This window comes from Monopterus albus, unplaced genomic scaffold, assembly GCF_001952655.1.
Source record: "Monopterus albus unplaced genomic scaffold, M_albus_1.0 scaffold72.1, whole genome shotgun sequence".
Lineage (NCBI taxonomy): Eukaryota > Metazoa > Chordata > Actinopteri > Synbranchiformes > Synbranchidae > Monopterus > Monopterus albus.
Genome location: NW_018127952.1, coordinates 1,931,024 through 1,945,457, shown reverse-complemented (window position 1 = coordinate 1,945,457; position 14,434 = coordinate 1,931,024). Strand labels below are relative to the sequence as shown.

The window sequence follows — 14,434 nt, the reverse complement described above, 5'->3', positions numbered from 1 at the left end:
AATACCTGGGCGTCCACATCAGTGAGGACCTCACCTGGACATGAGGAGGTTGAGGAGGTTTGGCATGTCGCCTAGGATCCTTTGCAATTTCTACAGCTGCATCATTGAGAGCATCTTTACCAGCTGCATCACTGTGTGGTATGGCAGCACTACTGCTATGGACCGCAAGCACCTGCAGAGAGTGGTAAAGACTGTGGAGAAGATCACCAGGACCCCACTGCCCTCTCTGCAGAGCATTTAACACCGCAAGGTGCATAGGAAAGTTGCCTCCGTCCTCAAAGATCCCACCTACCCCCAGCACAGACTGTTCACTTCTCTGCCCTCTGGCCGGAGGTTCAGAAATGTGAAATGCAGGACCACTAGACTGAAAAACTCTTTCTTTCCCTCTGCCATCAGACTCCTAAACAGCTGAGGAGTTTACTACCAGGAAATACGTGATGTACTGTTTACATTCTCAGTTTGCACATGTATAATTGCACAATGACTGTTGACTGCTGCACATGCTGCTCCCATGCAGCATACATTCTGTTATATTCTTGTATATTTTTTTTCTACTATATTGCTGCATCTGCGCTGCTTAAAGTGCCTTAGATTTAGTGTTACTTATTTATCTACTTTATATTTCATTTGTATTTTGTGGCATTCATGTGGACGGCAAAGTAAGAATTTCATTGTACAGGGAAACACGTTTCCTAACTGCGCATATGACAAAATCTCACACCCTGTGAACTGTTAAAACCATGCCGTCCTTCCCAAATAGTTTAATAAGGTGAGCAGCCTAATTGAGTTTTCATTTAAATGTACATGCACATAGGAAGACACTTTAATCCAGAGTGATTTTATACTGTGCACAATGATTACTTTTAAAGGATTATAAGTCAGTGTCATTCATTGTTAAATTTATACAAAACCTGATGGTTTAGCAGTGACTTAATAGGAAAAAACATTTACAGAACAGGGTCTTGGTTGAATTTGTGGCTGCAGTCTGGTGTAAAAATGTTGCCTAAACATGCATACATTATCCTGTGCTTGTGTAGGCCGTGACAAAAGTGAAAAAGGCAAGAAAAAACCACAAACTATACTTCAAATACCATAAGAATGTTTCTATAATCTAAGAATAATCATATGAGCAACACTGAGGAAAGAACACAACTAAGAAAAGAAACTGATTTGGGGCTTAAGAGTGCAAATAAGGTATCATTACAAAAAAAAAATCTCACACTACACAAGATGGCTGTATTGTTTCAGGTACTCAAGGAATCAAAATGGTGGTGGTCTTATTTCAGATGAAACAGGCATAGCTGCAGCCAGAGCTCAAGTGCGCTCATGTGAGACCCTGCCAGTTGCCTGCTCTTTCATCCTCCATTGGCTAATTAGCATTTAAAGCTGTTGAATGTGCTGCTTTGCCTCACTACCTCCCCCACCTAATTGTTTCCATTCCATGTTAATCAAAAGGGCACGAAACATTGCGGCTGTGTGACAAGGAGGTTTGCTAAAGCCCTCCATATTCATCAGGAAGGATCTAATGTAGTCAGAGTGGGCCGCTTACAAATGCAATTACAGTTGAGCATGTTGAGAAACATAGGTATTGAATTAAGAAATTGTGAAGTGGAAACCACTAAGGGTACAATGACTGTCATGCTGAATTCAGTTAAGAGTAATCAGAGCAAGTGTGACGGTTTCTTAGTATGGTAGGTCAGGGTTACAGCCCTAGGGCATTCTGGATAGTAGGGCCTAAGTGATTTACACGGGTAGAGATCTGAGAGTGTATGTATAGAGACTGTGACAGGTCCATTGAAATGCTTCAGCGTGAATTGAAAATCACTAGCCTGCTGCTTCAGGCTAATTTATTTGCCGTTACAAGTCAGACAGTTGTGAGACAGGGACTCAACAGCTTCTGGCTGCTCGTAAACATCACCAACAATAGGCTCAGGCACACACAACAATGCATGGCTATAATGGACAGCTTACAAACTTTTCAGAAAATAGCTATGCCAACTGAGGATAAGTGTAATTATCAGTCATAAACTGATGATTACACTTATAATAAACTGAAGGCCAAGACTGGCTTCTCAGCCACGAACAAATCTTGCTTTTCTTATAGTAAGGATAATCACCTTTATTGGCCAAGTATGTTACACACAAGGAATTTGTTTCCGGTACAGAACCGATGGCAGCCATCTCTTGCGCCACCTGAACTGACGGCTCTAACCACTGGGGGGGGGTTCAGTGTCTTGCCCAAGGACACTTCGACCCGTGGACTGCCGACACCGAGATTCGAAACTTCAACCTTCTGGTTGGGAGACAACTGCTCTACCCCCCCACACCACTGTTGCCTCCCTGGTCCCTAAAAGACCATTGTACAATCTGCTGTTATGTCTGTTCTTGATTATGGTGATACTGTTTATATGCGTATCTCTTCTTCCACTTTAAAACCTCTTGACACCATGTATCACGATGCATTGTGCTTTATTATGGGACATAAATTCCACACTCACCATTGTGCTTTATATCAAAAGGTGGGTGCATGTTATTTATCTATGAGGCTTTACGGCAAAAACCGCCCCACTTCCTTTGCTCTCTGGTCTCATTTAAACATAGTAATTACAGTCTGAGATCAAAAGACATCTTAACATTAGTTGTATTGCATATTTGAGCCGAACTTGGAAGGATAGCCTTCAGGTACTTTGCACCCCACAGCAACCCTTCAAACTGTCATCCCTTATCTCAATTGAGGAATTGAAAGACTGTAAATAAGTATTTGCAATTCTACAAGTAAATGTTTTTTTTAAGTATGACCATTGTAATCTATGTGTGTGAAAGTTCTGTCTGTCACATTTTAAACTTTATATGTTGTATTTGTACATTTGAAAAAGTTAGCACAATTTCATTGGGACTACCAGTTTAAGGAAGGACAGTGTTATAACAGACTAGCATTTTCACATTTATTTATGACTGCTGATCGGGTTGTGTGTGCATAATTCAGTCACTTAGTTCAATCAGTAGGAATAAATTGAAAGTTTGGGAAATGTGCTTACCTGCTGAGAGTTAATTAACATCATTGATACCACTGGTAAATTTGAAAATACTGTTAGCAGCAAGTTATCTTATCATAAAGATTGGAAACAGCTAGCTCTAGCGCCTTTAAAAGCTTTCCGATTAACATGTTAGAGGTCTAGTTTAATGCTTAAGCCACACAGAAACCAGGTGTACCAACAACATGTTGTGGTTTTACAGACGGTTATTTGCCGAGTTATTTCTTAGCCAAGCACAGTCACTCCTCATCATCCTTACCGTTGACAGTGCCAGGTTAACCAGCTGCTAGCAAGTTTACCTACAGAAATCTGTTCTGCTGAAGCATCTTTTTATTTGCAAACATAGTGCAGTGCTTGAATAATACGTGCTCAAGTGGGATGAGAGGAGCTAAGCAGTCAACGGGCTGTAAATATAGATTCAAAACATTTAACAAGAGCCTGGCTGAATGAAAATATACAGACAAAATAATAAATAGCAAAAGGAAGAGGTGAAAAATTCATAGAGCTGCAGACGTTCTTCAGAGACTGCCAAATCAATAAACTGCCCACTTTTTAATTTGCTGGGATCAAGCCAGAGGGGATTCAACAGTAACAACTGTAATAATACAAAATTCAAAAATTCATTGGAAAAAAGTAAAATTAGCAGCACAGGTTGCTGGAGGAAAGCCTTTGGCTATGAAAAATAACAGTGGCTTAGAGGGCAGGCAGAGGCCACAATGGTCCTATTGCTCTATTGCTCCCTTATAATAAAGTAAACGCGCACTGAGATTTAACCATTGTATGAAGGTTTCATCAGCTATAGCTCCTCAACACATCATCTGTGATCTGTATACTGTACCATTTCTTCTTAGCACAGTCCAAAATATCACGAGTTACAACAAGCATTTGATGAAAACAACATCCATCTTAATAAAACCAGCTAATACAGAGCCAGGATTTGACAGCAGCAACACAAACCTTTGAGTTCAAGCTTGTCAAGTAACAGCTCAACAAGCCCACACTGTTCCCTATCCCCTCACTCTCTCTCTCTCTCTCTCTCTCTCTCTCTCTCTGGCTCTTTTCAGCTGCTGTCAGCAATTAAGGGCAGCAGAGACAAGTAATCTCTTTTAGGGCGACAGGGCCAGACCAGAACAGGCATGTGGAGTGGGCTGTGCAAGCGGGGGGGGGGGACTGCAAGGCTGGCCCCAGCCTCAGTGCTAGCCAGGCCCTGCTTGGCTGCACTCAATCTCAGCCCAATAAAAAGCCCTTCATTGGCAGTGTGCAACTGAGCCAGACAGGCTGGGAGCATGTGGCTTTTAAAAATGAAGAGGGTGGAATAAGGGGGAGGAAGGCATGAAATGAAGGGGGGGGATGACTACAGAGTAAAAATGGGAAACACAGCTCGGTAAGAAAATGGATCATTAGAGTGTAAGGTAAAGGAGGAACCCTGAGGCAGAGATTTTGATAGATGAAAACCTACACAAAATCAGCAGCGTCTTTCCAGAATGGACACATTTGAAATGCTGCTCAGTTTTATCAAGGCTGGTTTCACCCTGGAAACAGAGAAACAGATGGGTTGTCTCTGAGCTATGGGCTACATGTGGGAGGTGAAAGGGTGTTGTTAGGAACAACAGTTCGCCAAACGTTATTTAATCAGTCGTGTACACCCAACAACACAAGCCTCTTTCTGGCATTCATTAACGCTCCAACAAATGTATTTGCCCACAGGAAACTTTTGGCACACATCAAGTGTGTTATTAGTTTTCCATCACTGCACAACACAAAACAGATAACACAGACATGCAAAGATGCATACCGTGTATATATGACTTATGATTTTTATATACAAGTTTAGCTATATTTTAATTCAAAACATCAGCTCCAGAATTAACTCAAAATGTGTCTAAAAAATGTAACAAAACCAAAAAATTATTGTCCTTGAGTTTTCAGCATGTAAACAGGTTTTGGTATCAAACCTCATTCAGCTGTATTCATAATACAGGACTTATGCTACCACTACAAAGTTTTTAGCACAGATAACTGACTGTGAATTCTCACTTACATTCTTTCAGTTGGTTCTTATCTTTTAATCAGACCTTTAATGGTTTAAACCAATTTGTTTATTTACACTGTCTAGTGTTTATGCAAATTCCAATAAGGTTGTTTTAGGCCAAATGTATCAATGCCAGGGTTTTTCAAAAAGTAAAGTTTGAATGACAACTCATCATTTTGCAACCCATACAGGGTAATCTGTAATTTATTAGCTTAGTTTACTGATAAATCAATAGGCCATACAAGGTCAAGCTGATTTGTAACAATGTTAAGAACACTGTCTGGTGGACCGCAGACAAACTGCTTTAACCTTCAACAATCTGCTGCACCAAGTCACTGTCCATTTTGAAATCCACAGGTCATTTTAGTTCAAATATTTATTGTTTGGACAAAAGATTGAATTTCTGATAAAAACGGACAGCTTGAGTCAGGTTAAAGTTTATAAAAAAGTCATGACTTAAAACAGCTAAGGTAGCCGGCTATTGCCTATGTAATTTTTGGACTGAACAGAACTCATTTGTTCATGTTATAAACCTCTGTTTGAATCGGCAGCTGTAAATATTACAACGTAAATTGTCGAATAGTGTGTGAAGCCTTTATTTGACACAGGCTATCACTAAAGACTTTTACTAGGAATCCTCCCTGTTTTCTGATTTACTCCCATCTGTTGTTTGCTGTTAAAACTCACTACTCCATCTGTTTTACATTAAAAGCCTTCCGATGGTTGAGGAGAAATAATCTTTTCATGTCACATTTACTGTGAAACATCTGCAAGAAGTGCTGAGCTTCGTTAAGAGTAATACATTTTACACTAATCCATTTTTTGTTTAGTTAATTAATTTTATATTTCACTTTTCTTCCCTTGGTCATTACTGATTTTATCATTTCAGTGTTGACTATTTACAAATTTAAAGTAGCTTTATATTAACTGCTATCAAATGGCCCATTTTAGAAATCAACAGACTACAGAAATGCACACAAGTTCTTTTAATTCAAAATGAAGTGATTGTTTTGTCTTAACAATGATAAACGCTCTCTGCCCATGCCTGAAATACCTGCAGTACAGTGAAACCAACTGCACCTCTCAAATCAATTATTCGGTCTTAAATAGAGCTGAAACAATTAGTCAGTTAATTGATTGAAAAAGACTGTTTAATTTATCAGCATCTATTTTCACAAGTAATTAATCGTTCTTAAGTCGTTTTCCAAGCAAAAATGCCATTTATCATTGCCAAACATTCCGAAGTTCAAGGTTCTTATCTCTGAGGATTTGCTGCTTTTCTTTATCTTCCGTGATAGTAAATCAAATTTATGTGGATTTGAATGTTTTGGTTGGACGGTATATTTAAATGTAAGAAGACACCTGGGCTTTAGTAAAGTGTGATGGGAAAAACTCTCCATTTTCTGACAAACCAAACCAAAAACAGACAGAAAAAAAATACAGAACATATACCTATATACATCTTTAGTTTTAATACTAATGCTGCAATTTAAAAATTAATGTCTGTATACACACATTAAGTTTCATCTTAAGGGGCAAGTCCAATAAATTCTCACACAACTTTTACGACCCACTTAAAACAGGAAGCAAAAGGTGCAAACATACAGGCCACCATGTATGAAAACAGGCTTTCAGTTTGACTGTTGCCATGTTACAACAATCCAAACCAACATTAACCTTCTCCATATATGCAGCTATTGCACATCACTTAGTCTCCTTCACAGCAGCTCGTGTACTGTACACTGAAGAGCACAGTGAGGATTAGCGATTTAGCACACTCCTTCACCTACAGCATCAAACTGGTGTCAAGTTGGAGAGTGAACATTAATTATCTAGAGGTGTCCAACACTAGCACCTGAATTTCTACATTATTAATACCCTCAACACAACCAGATAAATCTCTCATTATTAGAAGCTCAGCGGCAGGGCTGAGATCTTCCAATTACTGCCACCGTGTCAGTCTTCCAGGCTGTAAAAACACAATTCTGCATTTCAAAAATAGCCAGTTTTAGCACAACAAAAAAAGGCAATCAAAACATTCTGCACTAATAAAGATTTATGAAAGAAACATTTCAGTAAAAAGCTTCTTTTTTAAACAAACCATCACTGCAATGTGATAATTACATTGAACTGCCAAGTGAGGAATTAATGCTGGATTTACTGATATTAACCATAATACCCTGGTGTATTTATAATGTGGTGTTTAGTTCAAGGCCCAGCTCTGAACATCAACAAATGAGGCTTATTATCGTCTTCATGTAAATGACTTCAAGCTGTCACCAGCCCTAAAAACGTCCCTGAAAAACTGAAGAACAAGTGGTATTCAAGTGTATTTTCTACTCCCTTGTCTGATAAGCATAACAATTCAGCTCTGGAAAAAAAAAAAAAAGTTGGTACAGAGCAAAGCACACATTAGCCCCGTAGCTAGCTCTAGTGCTGACAGGTGTGGTGAGTCATGTTTTTGGAGGGAGATTCACACAGACTTCCTCACTTAGCCCAGTTCTACTTTCCCAGCCATGTTTATGAGTTCACCTCCTGTGGTGGCCCTGGGGCAAGAAGAAAACAGGACTGCCTCACAACAGTCAAAGCTTTTTACACTAACTGCTAGAACTTTGCAAGGAAAAAGCTTCTCTCTTGTATTCACAGTTGAGCTTCTGTTTGATGAGTGCAGGCCAAAAGCTAAACAAAGAGATTTCTAATGTGCAGCGGAAAATGGCATTTTGAAAACCTGACAATGAAATAGTAAGAAAGTATGCAATTAATAAGTTACAAATCTCAAACAATAAGTATATGTTATTGTATTTGAGCAGAAGAAAATTGCACTGCATTTACAGAAAAGAACACAAGCAAACCCTTCAACTTGGTTTACTTTATATCACACACACCCGCACGTACTCAAACACATGGCAAGAACCCCTGGAGACAATTACCATGTCTGCTTTCAAACATCGACTTCAAAGAAAAATTCCAGGGAATCTCAGGCATTAAAACTTCTTATTTTCCACCACAATCTCCTTTTATCAGTGCCACAAATCCAGCTCTCCTTAATAAAGGTGCTGCCAGCAAAACAGCTTGTATTTTAGTAAGATAAAAACCACTTCACAGTGGGCATTTGATTTCTTGATGTGAAAATTTAGAAAACTGGGGGGTTTATGACCATGGCTGTCTCTTAAGGTGAATATTTGCTTTCATATTCAGAGGCTGGGTTACAGCCTTTCCCATCTGTGTTCACTCAGCCTCTGCTGGAAATCAAGGTTTCTCCTCTCAAGGCTGGCAATGTGCACGGAAGGAAGGCTGTCACTTCTTTGTAAAACAGCATTTTACAAAGTCTATGTAAACTTGAGGGAAGAGAAAAGGATAACTCAGTTGCTTTTAGGCAATTAAATATCATTACAGTGACATTTGGGCTCAAAATGACTAATGAAATAGTGCTCAGAAAAAGCTGTTAAATAAAAAAAAAGGTGACTTTTCATGGTATGACCAAGGCTACAGTTTATCTGTAATAACATGACTATGTTTTTTTAACAGCACGCTAAAGTGCGGATACCTGAACCGAGCCCGACAAGAACCATCCATACCCAAGGGTCCGGGTCGGGTTCAGACAGAAATATGCAGCCCGATCCCTGCGCTACACCCAGCCCAGGCAATGTATACTTCAAAGATAAGTGAAGTGCCAGCATTATTCAGGTAATTATGCTGAATCTTACTCTTGCCACACTGACCACCAGAAACTAGAGAAGCAAGAAAATAATGCTGCATGTAAATCAATACTTTACTTCACACACTGAGCCTGCAAAAGCATTTGGTGCAATATTTGCCCAGTGCTCCAATAAATAAAGCTTATGCACTGTGTGCACTTCAAGAAATTCCCCTAAATATGGCGCAAGAAAGAAATAGATAAAGATGGCAGTGAACGGAATAAGACCGAAAATTCTATACTGATTATTAATGCAGGTAAAAGTTAGATAGACATACAGAGATATACCGCAGATGTATATACTGTATATACCAAACTATATATATATGTAAACATAAGACAAATTTATAAATTAGACCAAACTCACCAAAGCATGCTGAATGTTATAACATTATCACAGCCAGGAAAACAGACCTAGGCCTCATGAGGTGAACTATGATACTGGTTGCCACTCTGTTAGGGAGCTATTCACAAAAAAAAAAAAAAATTCTAGCTGTTACTTAATCACACATGAATGCATGTGAGTCATTTCTTTAATCTGCTGTGATTTTGTCCACCTATTGAATCGAATAATGTGGAACAATGCTACATTGTTTTTACTTGTTATGTAATGTGACTGATGGTGTGATTTTCAGTGCAGGAAAAAAAAAATCTTTGTGTGAGCTCGAGATTTTCACTGTAACATCGACATTTTATTTGGATTATGCTCTTAGTAATGAATGAGTCACTTCTTAAATTATGTGTTCTAAAGAACAATAATGATTCTGTTGATACTCAGACCAAATGGCCAGACACTGTTTGCTGTTTCACCTTGCCACCCTCGAGCTGTGACATTGAAAGCTAGCCCAAAAGAGTTGAGGATGAAGGCAAAGATGTTTCAGCGATACGACAATACACAAAGGAAAAGCACACAAGACAAAAAGTCTGCTATCTGTATGGTGCTCTCTGTCCATGTTTTCAATTGATTTATAAAGGTTCTGGCAATCAAAAAAACAACATTTTGTGCCCATGATAGGTGGCGGGATTTAGCTGGTGTCTTGGCTAAGGAGCTTGTGGACACAACTTAAGGCCTTTTCAGACATGCAATGGAACCCTGAAATTATCTAGATATTACCTGGAGGATCTGTATGTGAGAACACAAATGTCCAAGTCAGTCGACCCCGACATTAAGCAGATTTTATTCTGCCAGCTCCCCAGTACAAAGTCCCTGTAATGTCCGAGTGAGGTGGACTGAGGCCATGTAAGAAAACAGCTGCATATACTCTGGAATATTCACAGGGAGCTAGTGGGCGTGTTGATGACGTTCTATCACGTGACCAGCGTCAAAACCAGAAGAACACAAACATCCATTGGTGAAGAAAAATGGTCATTTACAATGAAGACATCAACAAAAACATCTAACTGGAGACACGACGAGACTCTTCACTTCACTTCATTCATTAAGAGCTGGTGCCACAATTGTCAGACAAATTAAAGGTACATCGAGAGTCTCGTTGTTTATAACTGAATTACAAACTTCCTAGGTGACCACATCATAATTTCCTTCTCTGCGCTACATACTGTATGTGAAAGTGCAACTCTGGACCTGATTCTGCAGATACAGTAAGGAGTTCATGTGTGATGCGGCTTAATTAACAGATCTCATTAATGTACTGTTCACAGGACACGTGAATGGAGAAACTTGTTACAAGTCTCAAGAATTTCTTTTATGTATTCTGTTCTGGTTACAGAAAGCTTCTCTGGGTATACACTACCAGTCAAAAAATTAGACACACTTTCTCTTTTAATTCAATTCATTTAAAAATGTCCTGTAATTTTTTTTTTCATTTTCCAGTGATTAGATATAGGGAAGGCAGACTCACTGGCTTGAAGTGCAAGTGCAAGCTAAATATTTTCTTGGTTTGCTGCACACAAAGAGAGAAAGTTTAATGTCACTGGAAGCATGGGTGGCCTCCCTTACCACCTCCTCTTTCTCCATACTTTTCTCCTCTCTGATGTCACTAGCAGGAAGTTGCTGAGCAGACATGTCACCCAGCAAAGTACAATTGAGTTTGTAATCTCTGACCCTGCAGTGGCAGAGAGTCTCTCACTCTCTGTCTCTCCGGGAGAGATACTTGTGGTTATACTGCTGCTCTGCTGGGGCTTGGGCTGGATAAGGACCACTTCTCAAATGAACACAAACAGGCCTGTGTGACACAGAGAAACTGCACAGGCATGCCTGAGGAATGCTGGCAAAAACACTTAAAATCAGCTAGATGTAATGGGTGATGTCATGTCTTTTCTCACATTTGGATGGGAAAAGGCATAGAGAATAATCAATAGATTGAAAACCCTTCCAGTTCCTGATAATATCACTGAGGAGACACAGCTGGTCACTTATTTTGTGCAAAGTACTTACACACATCCTTCATTCACTTCCTCATTCCATCACGCAAAACTGGCACAGCCACTTGCCTTGTGAGGAGCCATTTTGGGGCACCAGCAACAAACCAGATGGGGAGAAGGGAGATGAATGTCAAACATACTGACTCTATGCTTCATTAAAGCTTATTAGAGGGGATAGTTTGCCTGTGGCAAGGTACTAAATAAATCACAACATTAAAATCTACAGAGATCTTGCTCTTTGCAAACATTGTTTAACAAAGTTGGTATCTTTATTTCAAAGAGCGTACAAACTGAGAACCAGAAGACTGTTCCATAAACTAAAAACATGTGCCGGGGGGAAAAAGTTGTCTACAGAGCCACATACACAGAACTGCATACACACTCAGCAACAGTAACAGATAAATGCACTTTAACTACAAGTTCAAAAGTTTTAAACATTTTGGCTGTAAAGATTCCAGTCCGCTGACTTTATTTAATTATTTTGGTTCTCCTTCATGTTCAGTAATATTTCTTCCATATATGCTGTATGTATTATTATTATTATTTTATTCATTTAACTTATGGGCTGAACTGGAAAGGCTCTTAAACCGAACTATCCATAGAGGTAAATAAAGTTGACTGAAACCTGTCGACCATTCAAATTAGCCAGCAAGAAACCATTAAAATGCATTAGCAAGAAACCTCACTATGCAGCTATCTAGGAATACATGAATGTGGTCTGCGAACATTTTAAAAAGGTTTTAAACAAAATTAAGAGACCCAAAAGCACTAGAAAGGGTTTACAAACATTAAACGAATGATTGTGGTGGAAGTACTTTTTTCCTCTTATGAATCAGTTCTAGTTATTTTATATGTAATAGGGACGTAACAATACTCGTAATTCCACTATACCGCGATAAAAAAATGCCTCAGTAATATTGTCAACTTTTCCAGCTGTTGTGTGGCAGCATTTCAGTTTTCCTGTTTCTAAACAGCGTATACATATTTCTGCATATATACACACTGTATATATTTCTATATTTTAGATATACCTATATATAGTATATCTTTGTATATATCCAACTGCAAAACTCCATCTAAAGTGTGTATGCAAATATATTTTTAGTATTTTATTTTTAATTTTTATTTTCCTAAGGCACATTCCTTTTTCTTGTTTGCACATTCTTTTTTTTTCTTTTTCACAGTCTTATCTTGTTTACTCATTGTACATGCGCACTGAGAGCCACTGTAACCCAGTCAAATCCCTTGTGTGTCCTACACACCTGGCAAATAACGCTGAATCTGAAGAAATGACACAGGCAAAAAGGAAACTAACAAAAATTGAATAATTTGCAAATACTGCAGAGACAGTCTGGTACATGTCGCAGAAAAATAGACCACACTGTTTGAAAAACACCTCCAGTAAAGCATCATTATCCTTTTGTCTTCATGTTTTAATATCATTATAAATATATCATATAGACCTTTTACTGTGGCGATTTCATATGGTGAGTTTCGGGTATCATTACATTCCTAATATGTAATATATAAGGCATCATATTTGATGTGTTACCCTAACTTGATTATAATGTAATTAAACTAGTATAAGAATTTGCCTCACTAACAAAAAAAAAACAAAAAAAACAATGAGATTCCAATCCAGGAAAACAAAACTATCTTTTTGTTCCTCTTTTCTTTACAATACATTTTCTCTTCATTGTACCAATAATAAAAACTGGCCAGCTCAGAAGGCTTCTTATCTCATTCTTCCTATTCTGGTGCAGACAATTAGCCAGCGCTGTATGAATACCCTGTGGGCTTTCCTGTTTATGTTCTAAAGGACTGCACTGGACTAATGACTACATAATTACTATGACTTCAGCAACATTTTTCCAGTTCAGAAAAAAAGACCAATTGCAGCTTAGAAATAACTCAAAAGTTGAAGTGGAATGATTTAAAAGAACATCATCATCCAAGCTGTATTGGAACCTGTTTAACATTCAGTCGGACACTTCATACAGATTGGCATTCAGTTACTGCTCTTTGATTCTGACTTATTTTCATCAACACCAGCATCTGTCTTTCTCTCTCATGTTGCCTTCATCGTTGTTCCTGTGATCAGCAATACAGAGAGAGGAACAAGTTCTATTAAATAAGCAAAACAAAATGGATGTGAAGTAGAGATAATAAAGAGGGCTTAACGGTCAGTTTCTCAATAGCAGAAAATGTATGACATTCAATAAGCAGTCCGAGGACAGTTGTGAAATTTTAAACAGCGTAGCAGGACATTTCAAGTCTGGCAGATGGTCAAATGTATTTTTCATGCTGCTGAAAACCTGTGAGTGAGGTTTGGTTGGTTGTCATCCAGTGCCTGGGGACCCGGGCTGACTGCTTTCTACACACCGCTGCAGAATCACATGATTCTGACCTCTCTGCCATGGCAAACTGCTCAGCAAGGAAAAGGGGAGGAAGGGGAGGAATGTGAGTGTGTTAGAGAGTGACTGAGATTATACAGAAAAAGGCAGAGAGAGAAAAGATGAACAGCTGCACCTAAGCGAGTATGCCTGTTCACTGAGCATAAACTGAATTCACTGGAACCACATGCAACTTCACAAGCCTGACTTGTAAAACATACCGTTAGAGGAAAAATGAAGATGGAATGACAGAGGGGAAAGGGAGTGGGAGGAGAGGGGAGCAGCCACTGCTAAGGATTCACACGTTACAGAGAAAGAAAGGGAAGAAAAAAAATAGCATTGCCTGACTTCCCTTCCTTTGGAATGCATCCAATGCATCCTGTGAGAGACAGTGTATGTGTGTGTGTGTGTGGGGCATGTTGGCAGGAAGGCTTTTAGCATATAAATATCACATTACCACACAAGGAAACACAGGCATCATTCCGAGCTTCCAGCCAGCCTAACAAGCACGGGAGCTCCACTCTGGAGGTCAGAGGGAGAGCTTGCACAAATGGAATTCCGCAGAAACCAGCACTTCTTTGAACAGATAAGTGGCTTGGCTTGCAGCTATGTGATGTGGTATAAGCCTGCGGTTTCAGTTATCTGACATGCTGGTGTGCACGCGGTACATGCAGTGAGTGGCAATTTATATACACTATAATGTGCTATAATGCTATGCTACAGTATAATGTGAATAAATATAGGCACATAGATAAAGCTGAAAGTTACAACCAAAAAAATTAAAAAAATGTTTATTTGACTAAGGTAAAAAAACTAATAAATGCACTGTACAGTGGGGCAAATAAGTATTTGATACACTGCTGATTTTTCAAGTTTTCCCACTTACAAAGAA

The 14,434-nt window shown here is 38.9% G+C and overlaps 1 protein-coding gene across 1 annotated transcript in view; it reads right to left on the bottom strand.

Moving 5' to 3' along the window:
• Nucleotides 1-14,434, bottom strand: part of trip4 (thyroid hormone receptor interactor 4) — an 83,858-nt gene that overhangs the window by 56,654 nt on the left and 12,770 nt on the right. The gene's annotated exons all lie outside the window — the stretch shown is intronic.